Source organism: Mus musculus, chromosome 10, assembly GCF_000001635.26.
Source record: "Mus musculus strain C57BL/6J chromosome 10, GRCm38.p6 C57BL/6J".
Lineage (NCBI taxonomy): Eukaryota > Metazoa > Chordata > Mammalia > Rodentia > Muridae > Mus > Mus musculus.
Genome location: NC_000076.6, coordinates 71,515,246 through 71,537,636, shown reverse-complemented (window position 1 = coordinate 71,537,636; position 22,391 = coordinate 71,515,246). Strand labels below are relative to the sequence as shown.

At 44.1% G+C, this 22,391-nt stretch overlaps 1 long non-coding RNA gene across 1 annotated transcript in view; it reads right to left on the bottom strand.

Annotated features, from left to right (window-relative positions):
• Gm34486 overlaps positions 1-10,350 on the bottom strand; it is a 38,080-nt gene extending 27,730 nt beyond the window's left edge. The window contains exon 1 of the long non-coding RNA XR_380566.2: positions 10,239-10,350. This is a non-coding gene — a long non-coding RNA (predicted gene, 34486). The remainder of the gene's footprint in view (positions 1-10,238) is intronic.
• Between the last annotated feature and the right edge of the window lie 12,041 nt (positions 10,351-22,391).

Genomic DNA, 22,391 nt, shown 5'->3' with positions numbered 1-22,391 from the left:
CCCCCAAAGGGCCACACCTCTGAGAAAACCTGACACTCCCTGGCCCAGCATCCATCAACTGATAATATCTCCTCAGCTGGGGGTGGACTCATAAGCCCTGCCCTGTTGATTGGTTTGAGTTTGGGCAGGGCTCACAACAGGCACCACAGCTACTGTGAGCTCATGAGTGCAGCTGTGTCCAGAAAACATTGCTTCCAGCAATCCTCTACACCCTTTGGCTCTTGCTGTCTTCCAATTCCCTCTTCCATAATAGGGGACATCCATGGAATGTGCTATATTAAAAGGGGGGCATTAGCAACACATCATTTCTGTCATAAATCATCAAATTAAAGTTCCCTAAGAAACCAGTTCAGTGGCCCTAGGCCACACCCACACGTGAGGGCACTAGAGGTGTCAAGCTAAGTACGACCGCAACAACTTTTTTTTTTTTTTGAGGATCACCTTTTTTTTTCAATTTTTTAATAAATATTTTCTTCATTTTCATTTCAAATGCTATCCCGAAAGTCTCCTATACCCTCCCCCCGCCCTGCTCCCCTACCCACCCACTCCCACTTCTTGACCCTGGTGTTCCCCTGTACTGGGGCATAAGTCTGGCAGTTCCTCAGAAAATTGGACATAATACTACCGGAAGATCCAACAATTCCTCTCCTGAGCATATACCCAGAAGATGTTCCTACTTGTAATAAGAACACCTGTTCCACTATGTTCATAGCAGCCTTATTTATAATAGCCAGAAGCTGGAAAGAACCCAGATGTCCCGCACAGAGGAATGGATACAGAAAATGTGGTACATTTACACAGTAGAGTACTACTCAGCTATTAAAAACAATGAATTCATGAAATTCTTAGGCAAATGGATGGATCTGGAGGATATCATCCTTAGTGAGGTAATCCAATCACAAAAGAACTCACATGGTATGCACTCACTGATAAGTGGTTATAGGCCCAGAAATTTAGAATATCCAAGATACAATTTGCAAAACACATGAAACTCAAGAAGAAGGAAGACCAAACTGTAGATACTTCACTCCTTCTTAGAATGGGGAACAAAATACCCATGGAAGGAGTTACAGAGACAAAATGCAGAGCTAAGGCAGAAGGAAAGACCATCCAGAGACTGCCCCATCCGGGAATCCATCCCATATACAACCACTAAACCCAGACACTATTGCATATGCCAGAAAGACTTTGCTGTCAGGACCCTGATATAGCTCTCTCTCTCTCTCTTGTGAGGCTATGCAAATACAGAAGTGGATGCTCATAGTCATCTATTGGATGGAACACAGGGCCCCCAATGGAGGATCTAGAGAAAGTACCCAAGGAGCTAAAGGAGTCTGCAACCCTATAGGTGGAACAACAATATGAACTAAACAGTACCCCCAGAGCTCGTGTCTCTAGCTGCATATGTAGCAGAAGATGGCCTAGTTGGCCATCAATGGGAAGAGAGGCCCCTTGGTCTTGCAAACACCAAACTTCTAACCTGTTTCCCTGTTAACCTGTTTCTTTTTTTTTTTCCTGTTTTTTTTAATTGGGTATTTATTTCATTTACATTTCCAATCCTATCCCAAAAGTCCCCCACCCACTCCCACTTCTTGGCCCTGGCATTCCCCTGTACTGAGGCATATAAAGTTTTATGACCAATGGACCTCTCTTTCCACTGATGGCTGACTAGGCATCTTCTGATTCATATGCAGCTAGAAACACGAGCTCTGGGGGGGTATTGGTTAGTTCATAGGTGACTGTGAGCATCCACTTCTGTGTTTGCTAGGCCCCGGCATAGTCTCACAAGAGACAGCTATATCAGGGTCCTTTTAGCAAAATCTTCCTAGTATATGCAATGGTGTCAGCATTTGGAGGCTGATTATGGGATGGATCCTCGGGTATGGCAGTCTCTAGATGGTCCATCCTTTTCTCTCAGCTCCAAACTTTGTCTCTGTAACTCCTTCCATGGGTGTTTTGTTCCCAATTCTAAGAAGGGGCAAAGTGTCCACACTTTGGTCTTCATTCTTCTTGAGTTTCATGTGTTTAGCAAATTTTATCTTATATCTTGGGTATTCTAAGTTTCTGGACTAATATCCACTTATCAGTGAGTACATATCATGTGAGTTCTTTTGTGAATGGGTTACCTCACTCAGGATGATACCCTCCAGGTCCATCCATTTGCCTAGGAATTTCATAAATTTATTCTTTTTAATAGCTGAGTAGTACTCCATTGTGTAAATGTACCACATTTTCTGTATCCATTCCTCTGTTGAGGGGCATCTGGGTTTCCAGCTTCTGGCTATTATAAATAAGGTTGCTATGAATATAGTGGAACATGTGTTCTTCTTACCGGTTGGAACATCTTCTGGATATATGCCCAGGAGAGGTATTGTGGGATCCTCTGGTAGTACTATGTCCAATTTTTTGAGGAACCGCCAGACTGATTTCCAGAGTCCAACCCCTACTCTTATTGCCATGTTTTGTGACTATCACTTTGATAGCAACCTACCATTGCAAACTTCCGTGTCTTCTCCCCACAAGTTGCAATGCTCAGGTCTCTCCTCTCCAGGCTGGGCATCCTGGCTCTTTGATGAACCAGCAAGGAAAAGGATCTAGATATGGCTGTCTCTTGTGAGACTATGCCAGGGCCTAGCAAACACAGAAGTGGATGCTCACAGTCAGCTATTGGATGGATCACAGGGCCCCCAATGGAGGATCTAGACAAAGTACCCAAGGAGCTAAAGGGGTCTGCAACCCTATAGGTGGAACAACAATATGAACTAACCAGTACCACCACCACCACCACCACCACCACCACCACCACCCCCCCCCCCCCCCGGAGCTCATGTCTCTAGCTGCATATGAATCAGAAGATGGCCTAGTCGGCCATCAGTGGAAAGAGAGGCCCATTGGTCTTGCAAACTTCATATGCCTCAGTACAGGGGCCCGCCAGGGCCAAGAAGTGGGAGTGGGTGGGTAGGGGAGTGGGAAGGGAAGGTATGGGGGACTTTTGGGATAGCATTGGAAATGTAAATGAAGAAAATACCTAATTAAAATAAAATAAAATTTTAAAAAAAGAGTAAGGGTTGGGAGAGCTGGGGTCTTTGAACAGCAGCTTCCACTAGTTCTTGGGGCAGGAAACCCTCTTCCTGTGGGGTGTAACTCCTAAGCATTCTGGCCGCTGTTACTGGAGACCAGAGCATCCTCCAGTTGGTAGGAAAGGCTTTCAAACTAAGAAAGACATGAAGATTTGCAGGTCCACCTGCCTGCAACTGTAAGTTCTGAGGGACTATGTTCTGGGTGCAACCACTGAGGATATGCTCAATTACAAGAAGACATGTAGCCATTCATGTGGGAAAGAGCTGTCCCTCCCGATTGCTGGAAGATGAGCTGTTATGTATGCTAAGTTACAACTCTGAAGGAAAAGATAGCCTGGCAGTCAAGGAATACCACAAAGTCATACCCCACCACAAACCTCACACAATAGATTTACTGGACAAAACACAGGAGAGTGACTGCCTATGTGCAAAAGAGAGTCAACAAAGGAGGCATACTTTTTATAGGGTTTCTTGGGAGTGGGAGGGGGCGGGGGCCAGGATCATCTTGGATTGGTGAGATGTTGTGGTCTGATTTTGGGTGTTTTACTCTATACTCTATACTCTATACTCTATAGGGTGGAGTTCAGTCTCCGGCATCTAGAAGGGAATGTTCTTCAGGCAGAGCCTGGCAGTTGGAGGTCCCCCTGCCTCAAGGAGTTTACACATGTTTCTTATTAAGAATTAAAAGCCCTCAAGGACTGAGTCTCTCCTGCTTGCTCTAAAGCCTATGTTCTCTGACAGCTCCAGCTTTCCCACCTTGCCTCTATGCACAGGTCAAAGAGCACACAGATCACTGGTGCAACATGGACAGAACAGATTCAATCCATGAGCAAGTTCCGATTTTTAAGGAAGAATGATACTATGTCCGTCCAAATGACTCCATTTTCCTTTTCACTGTCAAAGGGAAATCTAAAAAAGCAGAAAGCCAAGCATTGCTTGTGAAGAAAGAAATGTCTCTGCACATACTTCAAAACATGGTAAAAATGTCACTCCAAGGAATACTCAGTCTCACTTAAAAAACTACCTGTCATCTAAGCTGAGGTGGGAGAGAACTCCATCAGGCAAAGGGTCTGTAGGAGGTTACGCTGTGACACAGGCCCAGCCCCTGCACCACCATCCACTCATATACAGTTTCAAGTTTCTGTGGTTTCCCAAGATAGAGTTGAGGCCTGTGATGTTCTCTAGTGATTCCCTGTTTTGCCATTGGCAGCTAGTAGATGTTTGCAGAAGTTCAGGGAGAGCTGCCTTCATAATCGACTTTTTATTTCCACCTAATCCAACACCAGCCTTCTGGGAAATGCATCAAAAATACCTAGGGATGAAAACCACAATCCTGAAAATAATATACATTTCTAAATTAAAACACATCCTGAAATGTGCATTAATGCAACAAACCAGGATGTTTTCTCATGCAGCTGAATTATCCCTCATGGTTTTCTGTACTGTGCCTTGTGCCTGAGCCTTGAGTGACAACAGTTGAGTAAACTTTAAAAAAAAAACAAAAACAAAAACTCTAACGTCAGCATTTTATCCAAATTTCCTTCTACAGAAGTGAGTACCAGGAAGAATAATGCAATTAAAATACTTTTCTGGTGTTTTATGCAGTTGCCTTGATCTAAGAAAAAGACCTTCAATGACCATGACAGCCGTCCCCCAGTGAGGGCTTAGCTCATGAGTAAAGTCTTTGTTCGGAATCACTAACATTGACACTCCTAACCTACTCATGAGCAGGCACAGCTTGAAATAACTGAAGAGAAGGATGCTCATTGACTGACTTAAGGAAGGAATCCATACCAAAGAGAATGGAAAACTTTAGGGTTTTCAGATATACAAGCTGTGTGATCTTATACAAGCTCTTTGACTTCTCTGTGCTCAGTTTTATCTATCTCCAAAAGATGAAGAACTCTGCATAGGCTTAGGTTTTTCAAAACCTACTTTAATAAGGGTTCTCAAATGCTTCGACCCCTCTCTAGCCCACTGTCCAAAGGTAGAGGAGAAAAGATGATGGTAAATAGGACAAGGGGATGTGAACCTGTTTGGAAGTAGTTCTTTGGGGCAATTCCAATCTCCGTTTGTCAGGATACCAGCAGTCCAGTTTGGTAGTCAGGATACCAACATTCCAGTTCAAAAGTATCACCAAACATGAACCAGCAATGGCAACACTATCTAGCAGAAACCACCAGGCCTCTGCTGAATTGGCACAGTCAATGGGAACAACCAGAAGCAGTCAGAATGCCAGGAGTTCTCTGCCATGCCTGTCTCAATGAAATGATGACCAGCGAAGACTTGAGACCAACAGCAAGTTGCATGGCTATCTATGCAAGCCCCCTATCACTGTCCATTGAGTCCCACTTACACTCTCTCCAAACACGACTTGTCCTCCCACCAGTCTTCCCTCAGCAAAACACCACCAGAGTCTGCATCACATGACACAACCAGAAACTGCCACTTCGCCTGTGGGGGTGGCACAGTGTTCAAAGTGGAGGTTAGATGAGATACTATTCGTCAAGGTGCTAGATCTTCCGTCCACATTGTCAATAGAAGTCATTTTAAAACATTTAAAGGACAGATTTCTCAGTGGTTAGGAACACTGGCTGCTCTTCCAAAGGATCTGGGTTTAAATCCCAGCACCCACATCATGGCTCACAACTTTGTGTGACTCCGGTTCCTGGGGATCTTATTGCTTTTCTGTCCCCCCCACAGGCCTTGCATGCACATGGTGCGCAGACATACATGCAGGTAAAACACCCATACACACAAATCAATAAATAATGAGAGCAAAAGTTTAAAACTATATTAAATTATTGTAAATTGTGTCATTTAATGTATAAACTATATTTTTATACCCTGCTTTTTTTAAAGAAATAAAGAAAGCTAGTCTGTCTTTTAATTGTGTGGGGGGTGGGGGTGTTCTGTGTATCAATGTATCTATGTATGTCTGAGGGAGGTTAGTGTGTGCATGTGAATTGAGGTTTTTTGTGGGGGGAGTCTGTGTATCAATGTGTAAGTGTGTGTCTGGGAGGGAGATAATTGTGCGCATGTGAATAGGGTTTGGTTAGAGCTGGAGTTACAAGAGATTTTGAGCCACCAATTGCAGGTGCTGTGGAGTGAACTCGGGTCCTCTTCAGGAGCTCTTTTTTTTTTTTAATTAGGTATTTTCCTCGTTTACATTTCCAATGCTATCCCAAAAGTCCCCCATACCGACCCACTCCCCCTTTTTGGCCCTGGCGTTCCCCTGTACTGGGGCATATAAAGTTTGCAAGTCCAAAGGGCCTCTCTTTCCAGTGATGGCTGACTAGGCCATCTTTTGATACATATGCAGCTAGAGACAAGAGCTCTGGGGTACTGGTTAGTTCATATTGTTGTTCCACCTATAGGGTTGCAGACCCCTTTAGCTGCTTGGGTACTTTCTCTAGCTCCTCCATTGGGGGCCCTGTGACCCATCCAATAGCTGACTGTGAGCATCCACTTCTGTGTTTGCTAGGCCCTGGCATAGTCTCACAAGAGACAGCTATATCTGGGTCCTTACAGCAAAATCTTGCTAGTGTATGCAATGGTGTCAGCGTTTGGAAGCTGATTATGGGATGGATCCCTGGATATGGCAATCACTAGATGGTCCATCCTTTCATCACAGCTCCAAATTTTGTCTCTGTAACTCCTTCCATGGGTGTTTTCAGGAGCTCTTTTCAAGCCAAAACGTGAGCAGCTATGATGCTTTGTAAGGTGGATATTCAAATTTTTCATTACAGAATAACATAGAACTTTCTAAGGTATGACTTTATCCTCCTTAAAGCATTGGGGAAATTATTCAATATTCAAAAATCAACAAAGGAACAAATCTACGAGTGGTGGCATATCCCTTTAATCGCAGCACCCCAGAGGCAGAGGCAGAGGCAGATGGATCTCTGTGAGTTTGAGGCCAGCTTGGTCTACAGAGTGAGTTCCAGAACAGCCAGGACTACACAGAGAAACCCTGTCTTGGAGACAGAAAAAGGAAGGAAGGAAGGAAGGAAGGAAGGAGGGAGGGAGGGAGGGAGGGAGGGAGGGAGGGAGGGAGGGAGGGAGGGAGGGAGGAAGGGAGGGAGGAAGGGAGGGAGGATAGAGGAAAGGAAAGAGGAAGAGTGAGAGGGACAGAGAGAAGGGAGTAGGGGAGAGGGAGAGAGAGGGAGAGAAAAAGAGAAAGAGAGAGAGAGAGAGAAAGCTGCCACTATAGAAGAGTTCAGATAATTCTGTGTAAATCTTCACATTTGATCCTAACGAAAAGGCTCAGGTATGATGTGGGAATCTTTAGTTTTCTGCTAAAAGGAGACAAAAACAAATATTTAGGAATGTGCTAGGAATAATGATCCTTTACTTTGGCTTGTATTCTTTAGGCTTCCGAATCTATGTCTTTCAGGGCTGGGATCCATTTGGGTGGAGGGACAGGTAAAGCTGAAAGGAGAGAAGGGTCACCATTGAGGCCAGCACAGGCAGATGCCCCTTCCTCCCATCCTCAGCCCTCAGAAAGTAATCTGAGCTCTGAGCTTATTGTCTGAGAAATGGAATGTCCATCTTCCTTTGCTTCGTTTATGAACTAAATGGATGGTTTTCAGTTGTTGATCACCCTGTGGGGGGGGGGGAAGCACTTTGTCCATTTTGCAGCAATTAAGAGTGGTAATTTCTCCAGGGCCATTTGTTCCCCTTTCTGTTTCTTTACTGAGAGGACAGCAATGTGACCTCCCTGCCTGTGACCTCTGCGAGTCCCTGAGGAGACAGCACACCAGGGACACGCTCCATTTTGACAGCAATTTCCTCACTGAGACTGCCTTGGCTGCAGGCTAAATTAGCCATGAGATCAATAAACCCCAAGTGACAGTCTCTTCAGAAACCCTCCTTGGAGATGTATGACAGAATTTGAGCAACAGAGACTAGAGATGGTTAGCACTGACCCATTGCCCAGACATCAGACTCCGTTCCTGGTAGGTTGGAAACCTATGCAGGGCATTGCTTAGGCCTTGGGACAGAGAAAAGGAATGAATTCTTGTCTAAAATACATGCGTGTTTAACTTAATAATGCCAAGTAACAGCTTAAAAATTTATAGTAGGAGAGGGGATATGGGGGGTGGGGAGAAAAAAATTTATAGTAGATCTAAAGTATGGGATACGACATAGCCTCTAAAAGTGTTTATGAAAAGGTGTATGTGTCAGTGTGTACGTTTGCAGACACACAAACCTGCATCCAAGTAGAGTCCAGAAGATGGTTTTAAGTGTCCTGCTCCATCCCTCTCCCCACTTGTTCCCTTGAGGAAAGGTCTCTCAGTGAACTTGGAGCTAGACTAGCAGCCAACAAGCCCTGATAGCCATTCTCCAGTCTGCATCTCGGATAGCTCTGGGGTTACAGGTGCATAGCCATACCCAGCCTTTTGTGTGTGTGTTGGGGATTTGAACTCAGGTCTTCTTACCCACTGAGCATCTTCCCAGACCTTCTGTGGAGGGTTTGCATTGGTAGAGATGTACTAATGGGGCAACATTAAACAGAGACAGCTGGACCGGAACTCACTTTACATACTGAGAAGGAAATGTTATCAGTTAGACTAAGTGATAACATCAAGCCAAGTTTCTATTATTTCTTGAGAGTTTTGGGGGGTAGGGGGGTTCCACAAAGAAAAATAATCATTTCTGTTGTAAGCCAGCTAATTCTCATAATGCACATGTATGGGCAACAGCACATATGACTCCAAGAATCACTCTTCTCTCATGAAATTCTCTCTCTCTCTCTCTCTCTCTCTGTGTGTGTGTGGGGGGGGGGGGGTCCTGTCTCATTCCTCTACTGAAACAAACTAATTCACAGAGAAATTCTTTCCTTGAATGGATCTGTAGAGAAAACTAGGTCACTCACAGAAGCACTGAAGGCTGAGAAGACAGATCCTCTGTCTTAAAGAACTGAAGAAAGTCTTTCACCACTGAAGCAGGCACTTGAGAAATGGCCCAACCCCTGCTAGCTTACACATATGCTTGGACTTCACATCCAACCCTAGGGAATTAAGAGCCAACCTCAAACAAGACTTTTCTCCTTGTAACTTCAGCTTTTAAACTCTCCTTTAAGTCTGTCATCCATTAGTTCCAACTGTCTTCTACTACACATCAGTAGATAGCCAGAATACCAGACAATTAGCATCCTGGGCACATTCCATGATTTTCCAATCATTCACTAGATGTGCAGAGGCTGAGATTACAGGGTGAACTTTCCAAACCAATGTTATTTGAGGAACAACAGACCTAAATAAACTCCTTCATGCTTGGCCTTCTGAGGATCACTACTGGAAAGGAGACATATCCAGTATTTACTAAAATATTTAACCACAAAAAGCTCTTCTCTTCTCTTGAGACTCTAAAATTCTAAGGGGACCAGTGTGGCAAATAACAACCTGAAGGGTTTCATCTGCCTGTGAGGTAGTGAAATGACCCTCCTTCTGGCATGTGATTAGATGTGCAATCCTATTCCAAAAGGGAGCCAGTAGCCTAGGCAACAGCACTCGGCCAGACGGGTCAGCCACCAATAGCGAAAGATCAAGCAACAGACCAAGGAGAAAGTGTCTGAGTCTCCCTTGCTGTGTGTTTATATGACACGCCCCTACAGGTGAAACCCTGCAAGGGCCACAGAGATCCCATAATGCACTGCACTCCCTACCATTCCAGTGTCCCTGCTCCCCAGCCTGAGAAGATCATTGTGGTGGCTTGGGTGAGAAATGTCCCCCACAGGCTCCGGTATTTGAATACTTTGTCCCCAGTTGGTGGCAATGTTTAGGGAGGAGGTACGGCCTTTCTGGAGGAAGTTATGTCACCTTTCTGGAGGAAGTTATGTCACTGGGGGTAGGCTTCCATAGCATACCCTCACTTTGAGTTTGCACCCTTCACTTCCTGCATGTGAATGGCGTTACGAGCTCTCAGCTTCCGGCAGCCATTGGGCTCTCCCTCTGGAACTGTAAACCCAGATAAACTCTTCTTCTAGAAGTTGCTTCAGCCCACAGTGCTTCATCAGAACAACAGAAAAGTAACTGGTACCATTATGACAAAAGTGCTCTCAACTAAGAGCTCTTGATCACTAAGAAAATCTCAGAACCCACGGGTTTGCTGGACTGGTAATATGGCCTGCTGAGGTAAGGAATGTGGGCTTACCTGCAGCAGCTGTAGCCACTCAACTGCTCCAGTAATGGCTTACATGTGAGAAGCCGTGGATTCCTACATGGCTTGGGGTTTGAAGGACAAGGGGAGTAAACTGTTACGGTGTCACGTGACACACACAGTTCTGAGCCCCACAGCTAGCCATTCACACTACCGAATTAGGGTTCTTTGACCTTTGGTTGAGTTTTATTGGCATGATTACATATGAATTCCAGTGTATGTGAAGTAAAATGTATCCAAAAAATTTGTCTGCTCTCTATATTCAGCAAATGTCAGTTGGACTATGGCATTTTTAAAAAGGAAGGAATCTAAGGTCTGGCAAAATGGCTCAGTGGTTAAGAGCACTGACTGCTCTTCTGAAGGTCCTGAGTTCAAATTCCAGCAACCACATGGTGGCTCACAACCACCCATAATAAGGTCTGATGCCTTCTTCTGGTTCATCTGAAGACAACTACAGTGTACTTATTTATAATAATAAATAAATCTTTGAGTCGGAGTGAGCAGGGATTGAGTGAATTGGGCCAACCAGAGCAAGTAGAGTTGACCAGAGCGAGCAGAGGTCCTAAAATCAATTCCCAACAACCACATTCATAAAGGCTCACAACTACAGTGTGTGTGTGTGTGTGTATATATATATATATACACATATATACACATATATATGTGTATATATATATATGAGTAGAGTACTACAGCATACTCATTTACATCAAAAATAAATAAATCTTTAAGAAAAAAAAAGGAAGGAATCATTACATAATGTCCTTTTGATATATTATCTGGTGGGATTGAATTGTAACACAAGGAAAAAAGTTGAGTAATACTCCAGTCACAAATTGGCTTAAGCCAAGTTTATCTTTTTTTCGAAGAAGGAACATGAGAATCTACTAACTTTAAGGACAATGTTAAAATGGTCAAATTAAGAGAGGGGGCAGGAATGGAGGAGCTAGAGAAATTACCCAAGGAGCTAAAGGGAACTGCAACCCTATAGGTGGAACAACATTATGAACTAACCAGTACCCGGGAGCTCTTGTCTTTAGCTGCATATGTATCAAAAGATGGCGTAGTCGGCCATCACTGGAAAAAGAGGCCCATTGGACTTGCAAACTTTATATGCCCCAGTACAGGGGAACGCCAGGGCCAAAAAGGGGGAGTGGGTGGGTAGGGGTTGAGGAGGAGGGTATGGGGGACTTTTGGGATAGCACTGGAAATGTAAATGAGGAAAATACCTAATAATAAAAAGAAGAAAAAAGAAAAAGAAAAGAGAGGGGGCAGGGAGAGAGAGAGAGAGAGAGAGCGTCTTTTACTGATGGGAAAGAAACAAGTCTGGTCCATCTCGACATTAACGATGCCTAAGTGGAGAAGCCACAGTTAGGTGTTAGACTGTCTGCAGAACTGGTATGAGAAAGGTGGGGTTTCTATTTTCACTAGTAATTCCTGCTACCTTCCAACAGAACAGAAGATTTTGAAACCAGCTGAGAAGTTATGCAAAATCTATAAGACACAATAAATACTTCCAAAACATTGAATTCTCCAGCAAACCTGAAACAGATGAAAGTTTTCCTACAGCTTGCAATTGCCCATTCAACAGTGCCCCCAACAAGCTATGAAGGAAGGAAAGAAGGAAGGGAGAGAGGAAGGAAGGAAGGAAGGGAGGGAGGGAGGGAGGGAGGGAGGGAGGGAGGGAGGGAGGGAGGGAGGAAGGGAGGGAGGGAGGGAAGGAGAGAGGGAGGGAAGAAGCAGAAAAATCTAGTCTTCCTCATTAAAATATTAGCCACTAGGGCTGAGAGATGGTTCAGTGATTAAGAGCACAGGCCATTCTTCCAGAAAACCCAGGTTAGATTCCTAGTATCCACATGGAGGCTGTCTTAGTCAGAGTTTCTATTCCTGTACAAACATGACTAAGAAGCAAGTTGGAGAGGAAAGAGTTTATTCAGCTTGCACTCCCACACTGCAATTCATCACCAAAGGAAGTCAGGAACTTACACAGGGCAGGAACTTGGAGGCAGGAGCTGATGCAGAGACCCTGGAGGGGTGCTACTACTGGCTCGATTCCCCTGGCTTGCTCGGCTTGCTTTCTTATAGAACCTAGGAATACCAGCCCAGGGATGGCACCACCCACAATAGACTGGACCTTCACCCCTGCCCCATTAGTAATTGAACAAATGCCTTCCAGCTGGATCTCATGGAGGCATTTCCTCAGTGGAAGCTCCTTTCTCTGTGATAAGTCCAATTTGTGTCAGGTTGACACACAAAACCAGCCAGTACAGAGGCTCATGACTACCATATGGCACTCCTGTTCCATGTGATCAGACATATCCTCTGGCCTCCACAGGCACCAGGCACACATGTGGCACAGGGACACACATGCAGGAAAAGGAACAGATACATAAAAAATTCATTACATTGAAAAGTTATGGGCCACTAAGTGACACTGAAATATGACTGTCAAAAGCAGTGTGTTAGCTGACTACATCTAGGCTCTGTAATTTAGGGATATTTAATACTAAGGCCAAGGCCAAGTAATAACCTTCGCAAAGCATGACATTAGACCTCCAAAACAGAGGACTAACTCAGATTGCTGTCCAAGCAGCAGTAAGTAACAATTCCCCCCCCCAAAAAAAAAACAATTAAGAAAAGTAAATATCAAGATATTCAACCTCACCAGCCAAATAAATATTTGGGTCATGAAAGAATTCATAGCTACATAAGATGCAAAAAGAGATTGGTTTATAAAATAAAATTCTGCATGCAAAACAAAACCCAGCTGCTTACATTGAAGGGGTATTTTTATATAAACATATGATATAAGGCATAAAGTATATGTGTAAATTTACACATGCATTCTACAAGCATATTTATATAGCTACTTCCTGTAACGTACCTCAGGACTTTCCTCCTGACATTTCCCCACAAACATTGCATTGCTAAGGACCTTTAGAATTATAAAAAGAACAAAATTTCCCACCTCTTGTTTTTCTTGCTTAAGTTTTCACTTGAAAATTTCATATGTCTGAGGGGTGAAAAAGAGCTCAAGTCAGTTCTCAATCCATGGCCATCACTGACAGCAAACATGAGCATCTTTCTCCACACTCTTTTCCATTCTTTCTCTCCCTCTGAGACTTCAAAGTGGAAAACGAAGACCAATCAAGAGCGGAAGCAACTCCTGCTTCTGCTGATCAGCATGCATTCTCCATGCCCATCATCAAGTATGCTGGACCGCAGAGACATCAAAGAGAACTCCCTGGCCTGAAGGAGATGGACATCTGTCTCCTGCTAAGGCCTCCCGAGAAGTCACATTCTTTCTGTCCTTCTCACGCTGGATGACCATGGTCCCTTGAAAGTTGACAGGTGGAGTTAATGTTTCATTTCGTTTTATCCCTGGGCCCTTTTCTTCTCCATGATTCACACTGACAGTTTAAAGAGAACACGTTCTATGCAAAATTCTTTCTAGGGCAAAATTATCCATGGTTCTTAGCTAAAAAGTGAATTTTATGACAAAGTCTGATCATGCAATTTGCTCGGGTTCAAACTGGTAGCTGGATATATTTTCAGTGAGAGATGCATCTGATGTCAACTGTCCCAGTCACATGGCTCTAATGTCACTTATGATTGGAGTGACTATACATGCCAGCACACTGATCTTTTGGTCAAGCCCCTTAGAGGAGACAACAGAGACTTTGGCTCTGGTATGTGCCCATCAGACTCTAACAGGCTTCACTCTTGAAAGTCTCAGAGTGAGCTGCTGTTTTGCTCTTGAGCAACTATGACGAATCTGTACTATATTTCTGCCCTTTTGCATTATTTAATTTATTTTCCTTTTATTTTTCTGTTAGGCTGTCTTGACCAAATGTATGTGAATAGAGGAAAGTTCACACTGAAATTCACATGCTGAAGACCTTTTTAAAATTATGTTATTTGGAAGATATGGCAAAGTATTTCAATGTCCAAATACATCATGACAAGATCGCTACTTCAAGCAAGTTAGCGATATACTTATCTCACTTAGGTGTGCATGTGTGTGTATGTGTGTGTGTGTGTGTGTGTGTGTGTGTGTATATGTGTGTGTGTGTGTATGTGTGTGTGTGTGTGTGTGTGTGTGTGTGTGTGTGTGTGCATGTATGTATGTGTATGTGTATGTTACAAGAAACAAAGATCTACTCTCAGGGAGAGACAGATGGAAGTGTGTGTGTGTGTGTGTGTGTGTGTGTGTGTGTGTGTGTGTGTGTGTGTGTATGTGGTAAATGCACATGGAAACCAAAGAACCATCTTGGCTATTGTTCCTCATGTGCCATCCACCATTTTTCTTTTCCTACTCACTAAGTAGATTGTGCTGGCTGGCCAGCAAATTCCAGGAACCATCTTGGTTTTCCATCTTCCCAGCATGTACTACTGCACCTGGCTTTTTGCAGGGGTAATGGAGACTGACTGAAGACTCAAGTCTTCATGCAAATATACCTAACACTTTATGGACAGAGCCATAGTCACGGTCCCAAATGAGCATTAGTTCCTTGTGTTGTGCATTAGTCTCCAGATGTTTCTTGATGTAACTTTGTGCCCTTTGACCCACTTCTCTGGATTTCTTCTGCTCCTGCTTCACCAGTCCCTGTTCCTCTCCTTCGAGATCCTTACATGGCTAGGGCCACTCACTCTTTGTTTCTGAAGACACACATCTTGTCCTGATGATTAGGTCACACAGCATTTGTTGTTCAGTGTCTGACAGTTTCATTTACTGTAATGTTTATCCATGTTTTCACAAACAGCAGAGTCTCCTTTACCAAAGGTTAAATGACATCCATTGTGTATATTCATGACCTTTCTTTTTGTCCATTTGCCCTGCAGTGATTTTGAATAAGAACGACCTCCAATAGGTTCCTATATTTTTGTGCTTAGTCACCAAGGAGTGGAACTGTTTTAAAGAATTAGAAGGATTATGAGAAGCCGGGCCGGTGGTGGCGCACACCTTTAATCCCAGCATTTGGGAGGCAGAGGCAGGTGGATTTCTGAGTTCGAGGCCAGCCTGGTCTACAGAGTGAGTTCCAGGACAGCCAGGGCTACACAGAAAAATCCTGTCTCAAAAAAAAAAAAAAACAAAAAGAAGAAGAAGGAGGAGGGAGGAAAAGGAAAAGGAGGAGGAGGAGGAGGTGTGGCCTTGTTTGAGGAAGTATGTCACTGGGAGTGGACTTTGAGGTTTCAAAAGCTCATGCCAGGGCCACTCTGTCTCTTTCTACCTACAGATCAGGATGTAGCTACTGTTCCAGTGCCTGCCTGTGTACCACCATAATCCTCACCATAACAATGAACTAAACTGAAACTGTAAGCAAGCCCCAATTAAACGTTTTCTTTCTTAAGAGTTGCTTTGGTCATGGTGTCTCTCCACACCAAAAGGACAGTGACTAAGACATACCCACTGGCAGGTTTATAAGTTCTTTCACACACAACTTGGCTGTGATACATAACACTACAGTCAATGTGGAAGAAAGGTATCTTTACAAGGCAGCCACTTCATTTCCTTTGTGTTTATAAAGAGAAAAGGGACTCCTGGGTCTTCACCACCAAGCAAAGTGGTCAAACTGGGAAGACACGGATCCTATCTTCTTTTGCACAGAATCAGAGAGCTGGGTAGAATATCAGGCCCCAAGCACCTGGGGCTTATGCAATCAGGACCCACAAAGTAACAATTCCCTCAGAATTTCCCAGCAGAGTCAAATGTGTTAAGTACAATGAATCCTATTCTCAATGCTTTGATTAATAAATACATTGCTTATGTTAAACTGTTCAGGTTTTGATATTTAACAGAAAGACTGTGCACCTATTTGTCTTTTACAGCATGATGCTGGGTTACATAGAGTCAGGTTTGGGCATTGCAAAAGAGTTAGAGAATTCTAACTTTTAGTGTGTTTCTTTCTACCTACAGAAAATAAACAGGACAAAACTTAACCTGGATCCAGAGAAGACATCAGATTAGCTGATAGCCAACCAGTGCTTCAGCACAGAGCCAGAAAAGCCAGGCCTGCTAACTAGGTCAGGTGAAGTCTAACAACAATGCCAATTCCCACCATGTTGGCCAAAAGTGGACCCCCTATAATAGAAACAGGGCTGACAAGGACCAAGTGATGGCTCTGTCTCACTAACTCACTCACTCTTTGTATCTTTCCTCATTTAATCTTGACAATGGAAATGCAGTGCTAATCAGACTATTGTTCACTCTCCAAAAACTGAAGCATGAAGGAAATAATGTGTTATTTACTTCACGTGTTAAAGAGTAGCATTCCCTGCTGCAAGAGAGGCATCGGCTCCATGCCATTGATCCTGCACATTTTCTGAAATTCTTGTTCACTCTCCACCTCCCTTTAGCTACACTGTCCAGCATACTTGCTGTTACGATCTATTATAACTTATTCTAAGGATATACATAGTTTTTCCCTCGCAGCCTACTTCCTGTGTGATTCCTGATGGATACAAGCACCAGGGAATCGAAACTGAAGTAAATTACCCTAAGGAGAGCTGCCTGTCTTGTGGATCTGTTATTCTGTATTTCTAGGCAAAGGGTCACAGAAGCCTCACTTGAAGCAATGGCTCATCACATCAGCTGTAAGCAGAAGCCATGGTTATTATTTTCTTTGCGTGTCATACAAATGGAGCAGTCAACATCTGGTAACATCAAATCTGTCTTCATAGGAATTCTACTTTGTATTTAAGACTCGCATAAAACAGGCCTCAGGAGGGCCCTGCAGAGGGAGGACCAGATAGCTCTGGAGTGCAGGGAGGGGCGGAGGAGGATGTCCTCCTAAATCAAATGATTCACCAGGATTTGCTCCAGGAAATATTAAGAAACAGTCTGGTGGCTGAGACATAGAAAGATGGCATCTGGTGGCAGATTTGGTATAAATCCCACATCCTAATAAAAGTCTTTGTCATACTCCCCGGATCTTTCATGAATAATCCTGACATCTATAAAAATCCACACATATCAAGTCAGGGGCTTATTTTCAGCCTTTGAAATGTGGACTTTGGCACAAAAAAAAAAGAGAAATGTGCAACATATTAACATCATACTATGTTCTCGAGTTCTCCAGAAACAATTACATTAAAAATTCTAAGATGGTTTTCATTATGATGTTTTCAATCATAAAATCATAAAAAGGAGTTATGCGGATTTAGAATTGAAGATTTCCTGCATGCAACTGTATCTTTCAAGGCCTAACTGGTAGTCAAAGCTCTTCTAAGTGATAAATATTTAACCCCTTCTGACTCCCAGGAGGGTTGGATCCCATTTGACTCTCACCCATCCTGATGATTAGAAAAATCTTACTGTTTGAGAAATCTCCTTTGAGGGCTGTGATCACCTGTACTATGTATGTAAGCAGGAAGCATCCAATGGTCGTGATCTTTGTTAAGACCTAAAAATCCCATACGTTCCTTCACATAGCATCCATGACATATCTGCATAAACAGAGAAAAAAACACTGGATGTGCAGAATGCTTGCACAAAGCCCCCTCTAGCACTGTGTAATTATTCTCCTGCGGAAAAATAGAAACTCACTGTTGTGATTAGAAAAAGATAAAGAGGCATAGAATATGTTCTGTGGGGGTGTAATGAGGTTGGGGAAAGGGGTGTCTCAGCAGGCCCATGCTGAGGCATCCCTTCCCCCTGAGAGACCAGCCACACAACTGTATAGTATAGAAAAGAGTTTATTCGAGGCATGGGGAGGGGAGTTAAGAGGGTAGTAGAGGCAGAGTAGAGGCAGAAAAAGGCAGAGAGAGGGAGAGAACAGAGAAGTAGAGGCTGGCCATGACCACATGGAGAGAAGGGGGGAGGGGAGGGGGAATGGAAGAGCCCAAGAGGGCAAGAGAGAAGCAAGTGGGAAGCAGGAGTAAGAGCGAGAGGAGGAGGCAAGCAGCCCCTTTTATAGTGGCCCAGGCCTACCTCACTGTTGCCAGGTAACTGTGGGGCGGGACTTAGATGGAATGCTAAGACTCACTGTTGTAGCCCAAATGTGAAAGATCCTCTGTGGGCTCCTGTGTTTGAACTAGGTCCCTACATGGTGCTGCTATCGAGTGGGGGCTATGGATCTCTTTGAGGGGAAACCTCACTGGAAAAAGTAGATTCTAGGATGGGACCTAAAGGATATATATACACAAGCCCAAGTTTTGTGCCACAGCTCTCCCTCTAGGATGTCCCCTACCACAAGGTCTTGCCTCCAAGGACAGAGCCACAACCATCATGCTTTCCCCACCATGATGGAGCTTTAGAACGACGAGGCAAAAGGAGAATGTTCCTTCTTTGAGCTGTCTGTCAAGCATTTGGTCAGGGCAGAAGAGAACAGAAACTAATATATTTGGGTTTCAGTTTCCCAAATAGGGCCGTGTCTGGTGTTGTTAATGAGCTCCTACCTTGAGAAGGGGAAGCCAAGATCACAACATGTTATATGAAGAAAAAAATTATTTTCAATTGAAAATGATAACCCAATCTTTATTCAAGGGATGGTGGCACTGGAGAACCATAAACCAGGAATAGAACACTGTATCCCAGGCACAACATGACCCTACTAACAGAATTAAAGGAGACAAATACCACTCATTTTCTCTCATTTATGATCCCTGGATTTTACATGGATATATAAACTCAATTATGTGAGGTAGACATGGAAGGACATATTCAACATTATCACACAGCTATATGAAAATATCCTATGTAACACAATACCATGTACAATCATTATACACAATGAAAATTTAAATATATACATAAGTAAAAGTTGGTCCCACCATAGTTTTTTTTACAACAGTGCTTCCCAATGACGCACACCTCCCTCTTCTGGTGCACTGGTCAAAATTATATGCCTGGACTCCTCTATTTCAAGAAGGTTGTAACAAGCAACCTTCTAAATTCCAAGTTCCAGAAAATGAGAACTGGATACCACTGGGCTAGACTAATGATTATCTCATGCCATATCTCCAAATGATTTTATATACCATCTCCACAGCCAGGAAGTTTTTTGCTTGCCCTCCCATTGGTCACCTCTATTTTATGTGCCTTTGGCCTGTATCTATAAACCCTTCTGTCTTAGTTGGAAGGGTTAGTTAGTTGCTGTGAAGAGATGCCAGGATCAAGGTAACTCTTATAGAAAAAAAAAATTTAACTGGGGTTGGCTTACAGTTCAGAGGTTCAGTCCATTATCATATTGAGAAGCATGGCAGCAGCATCCAGGCTGACATGGTGCTGGAGGAGCTGAGAGTTCTACATCTTGACCCTCAAGCAGCAAGAGGAGACTGACTCCTGCAGGCAGCCAAGAGAAGAGTTGACTACAACATTGGGCAGAGTTTGAGCTTAGGAGCCCTCAAAGCCCGCCTCCATAATGGTACACTTCCTCCTACAAGACCACATCCACTCCAAAAAGGCCACACCTCCTAATAGTGCCCCTCAGCATGGGTCAAGCATATTCAAACACATGAGCCTATGGGAGTCATATATATTCAAACCACTATACCCTCAAAATCATATATGAATTTTGTGATGTGGACAGGGATATGTCCTCCAGAAGCATCTCTTCATGTGAGGATCACTCCCAGCAATGTTAGAGTTTCACAGAAACATGAGAAGACACACCATTTTGATGATTAAAAAGTTGTGCTGGTTGGCTTTTGCCAACTTGGCACAAACCTAGAGTCATCTGGGAAGAGGGAACTCCAAGAGGGAGGAATTGCCTTCATCAGTTTGCCTGTGGGGAAGTCTGTGGGGCATTTTCTTAACCAATTATTAATGTGAGAGGGCCCCAGTCTCTGTGGGTGGTACAATAGTACTGGGAGCTATAAGATAACAGGCCAAGCAAGCCATGGAGAACAAGTTAGCTGCATTCTCTCATGGTCTCTGGTTCAGTTCCTGCTTCCAGGCTCCTGTCTTGAGTTACTGTCCTGAATTCCCACAATGATTGGACTACAAGCAGTAAGCCGAAATGAACCCTCTCCTCTCCAAGCTGCTTTTGATTATGGTCTTTATCACACTAGCAGAGAGCAAATTAGAACATTGGCCCAGCCATGGATTCATACCTTCTTTATCAGTACACTGGACCACACTGACTTCATGGGTGAATACATCCCTCACGTGTGTGCCCCTTCAACCTCTGCCAAGCCATGTATTAACAATCCTGAACTGAGGCAAACTCTGGGATTCTGTTAGATATTTCTTAGCTACCTACTCGATGATAGTTTAACACTTCAGACTCAGTGTTTACATCTGTGTAAATGATGAATGTGTACAAATATGGGGAGTGTTCCCATGTGCACAGGTACATGTGTGTGCATGCTGGAGTGCATATATCTGCATGTGGAGTCCAGAGGTCAATCTAAGGGGTTCCTCAGGTGCCACCCATCTTCTTTTACAGACAGATCTCTCGCTGGCCTGATACTCAACAACTAGACTAGATTGGTTCATCAGGGAGTCCCAGATGTCTGCCTGTCTCCATTTCCCTAGGGCCGGGATTACTGAACACCATACCTGAATTTTTCACATGGGGTCTACGTAGCAAACTCAGATTCTCCTGCTTGCAAGGCAATCACTCTACCAATTGAGTGATCCCCCGAGCTCCACAGGTAAATGATTTGGAATCTTAATTCTGTCATTATGCAGATCCATTCCGCTCCTACTATGAGTCGTCAAAATCAGCTACACGGACGAGGAAGAAGACAGTTCAGTACAGAGGATGAAAACACACAGGGTGGAAACTTCAAGGACTGATCATCTCCCCGTTCTGCATCTCTATCAGGTGTGGCAGTATCTATGAGTGTGTGTAATCCGCTAACACAGAATACTGCCCTGCCCTTCTGTTAGAGTCTCTGCGGACATGAGCCGGTGTCTGACGCCATCCCGGAGAATTCCAATGATCACCTCAATGCAAAGTGGGTGCTTGATTTTTTTCTTTTTTTTTTTCTCAAAGTTCCTTCACTTAAAGTATGCTTAAATATTTTAGGTACAGTTTTTATATCTTCTGTAAATTTAATTCGCTTAATGACTCATAGTAACGACAAATAAAGTTCAGAGCCCCCTTGCAAATTAAGAACTATAAAATACTCAGAATCTGCTTGAGATCATCAACTAAAGAGTGAGAAATTCCAGGTTTAAAAAAAAAAGTCCTACTTGTTAGACTGTGAGAGCTCAGATGAGAGCATAGATTCTGACGCATGGAGAGAGGGTGATGATGTCTTCCCACGGCTGTACCCAGTGCCCTTTAGAATCAGGGAAATAAATCACCTCTTCCCCTTCCCTCTAGGAAGGCAGAACTCCCTCCCCTTGCCAGATATTAAAACACTCCATGAGCCACTGGATGATAATAACTGTGCAAACTTGGGTGCTGCCACCCATCAGTCCACACCATCGTGGCCTGTTAGCCTCAGAAACCCTCACAAGTTTAACTGTGTGATGATTCAATGATGTTTATCTAAGGATCCAAATATTATGAGATCACAGCTCCGAAAAGAATGCAGACGTCGAGAGTCTTGCCCAACACCCGCAAGGGCCCACACGGGACTCCCCACGGAACCCTAAGACCTCTGGTGAGTGGAACACAGTGCCTGCCCCAATCCAATCGCACAAAACTTGAGACTGCGGTACATAGGGAAGCAGGCTACCCGGGCCTGATCTGGGGCACAAGTCCCTTCCGCTCGACTCGAGACTCGACCCCCGGGCTGCCTTGCCAGCAGAGTCTTGCCCAACACCCGCAAGGGCCCACACGGGACTCCCCAAGGGACCCTAAGACCTCTGGTGAGTGGAACACAGCGCCTGCCCCAATCCAATCGTGCGGAACCTGAGACTGCGGTACATAGGGAAGCAGGTTACCTGGGCTTGATCTGGGGCACAAACCCCTTCCACTCCACTCGAGCCCCGGGCTACCTTGCCAGCTGAGTCGCCTGACACCCGCAAGGGCCCACACAGGATTCCACATGTAATCCTAAGACCTCTAGTGAGTGGAACACAACTTCTGCCAGGAGTCTGGTTCGAACACCAGATATCTGGGTACCTGCCTTGCAAGAAGAGAGCTTGCCTGCAGAGAATACTCTGCCCACTGAAACTAAGGAGAGTGCTACCCTCCAGGTCTGCTCATAGAGGCTAACAGAGTCACCTGAAGAACAAGCTCTTAACAGTGA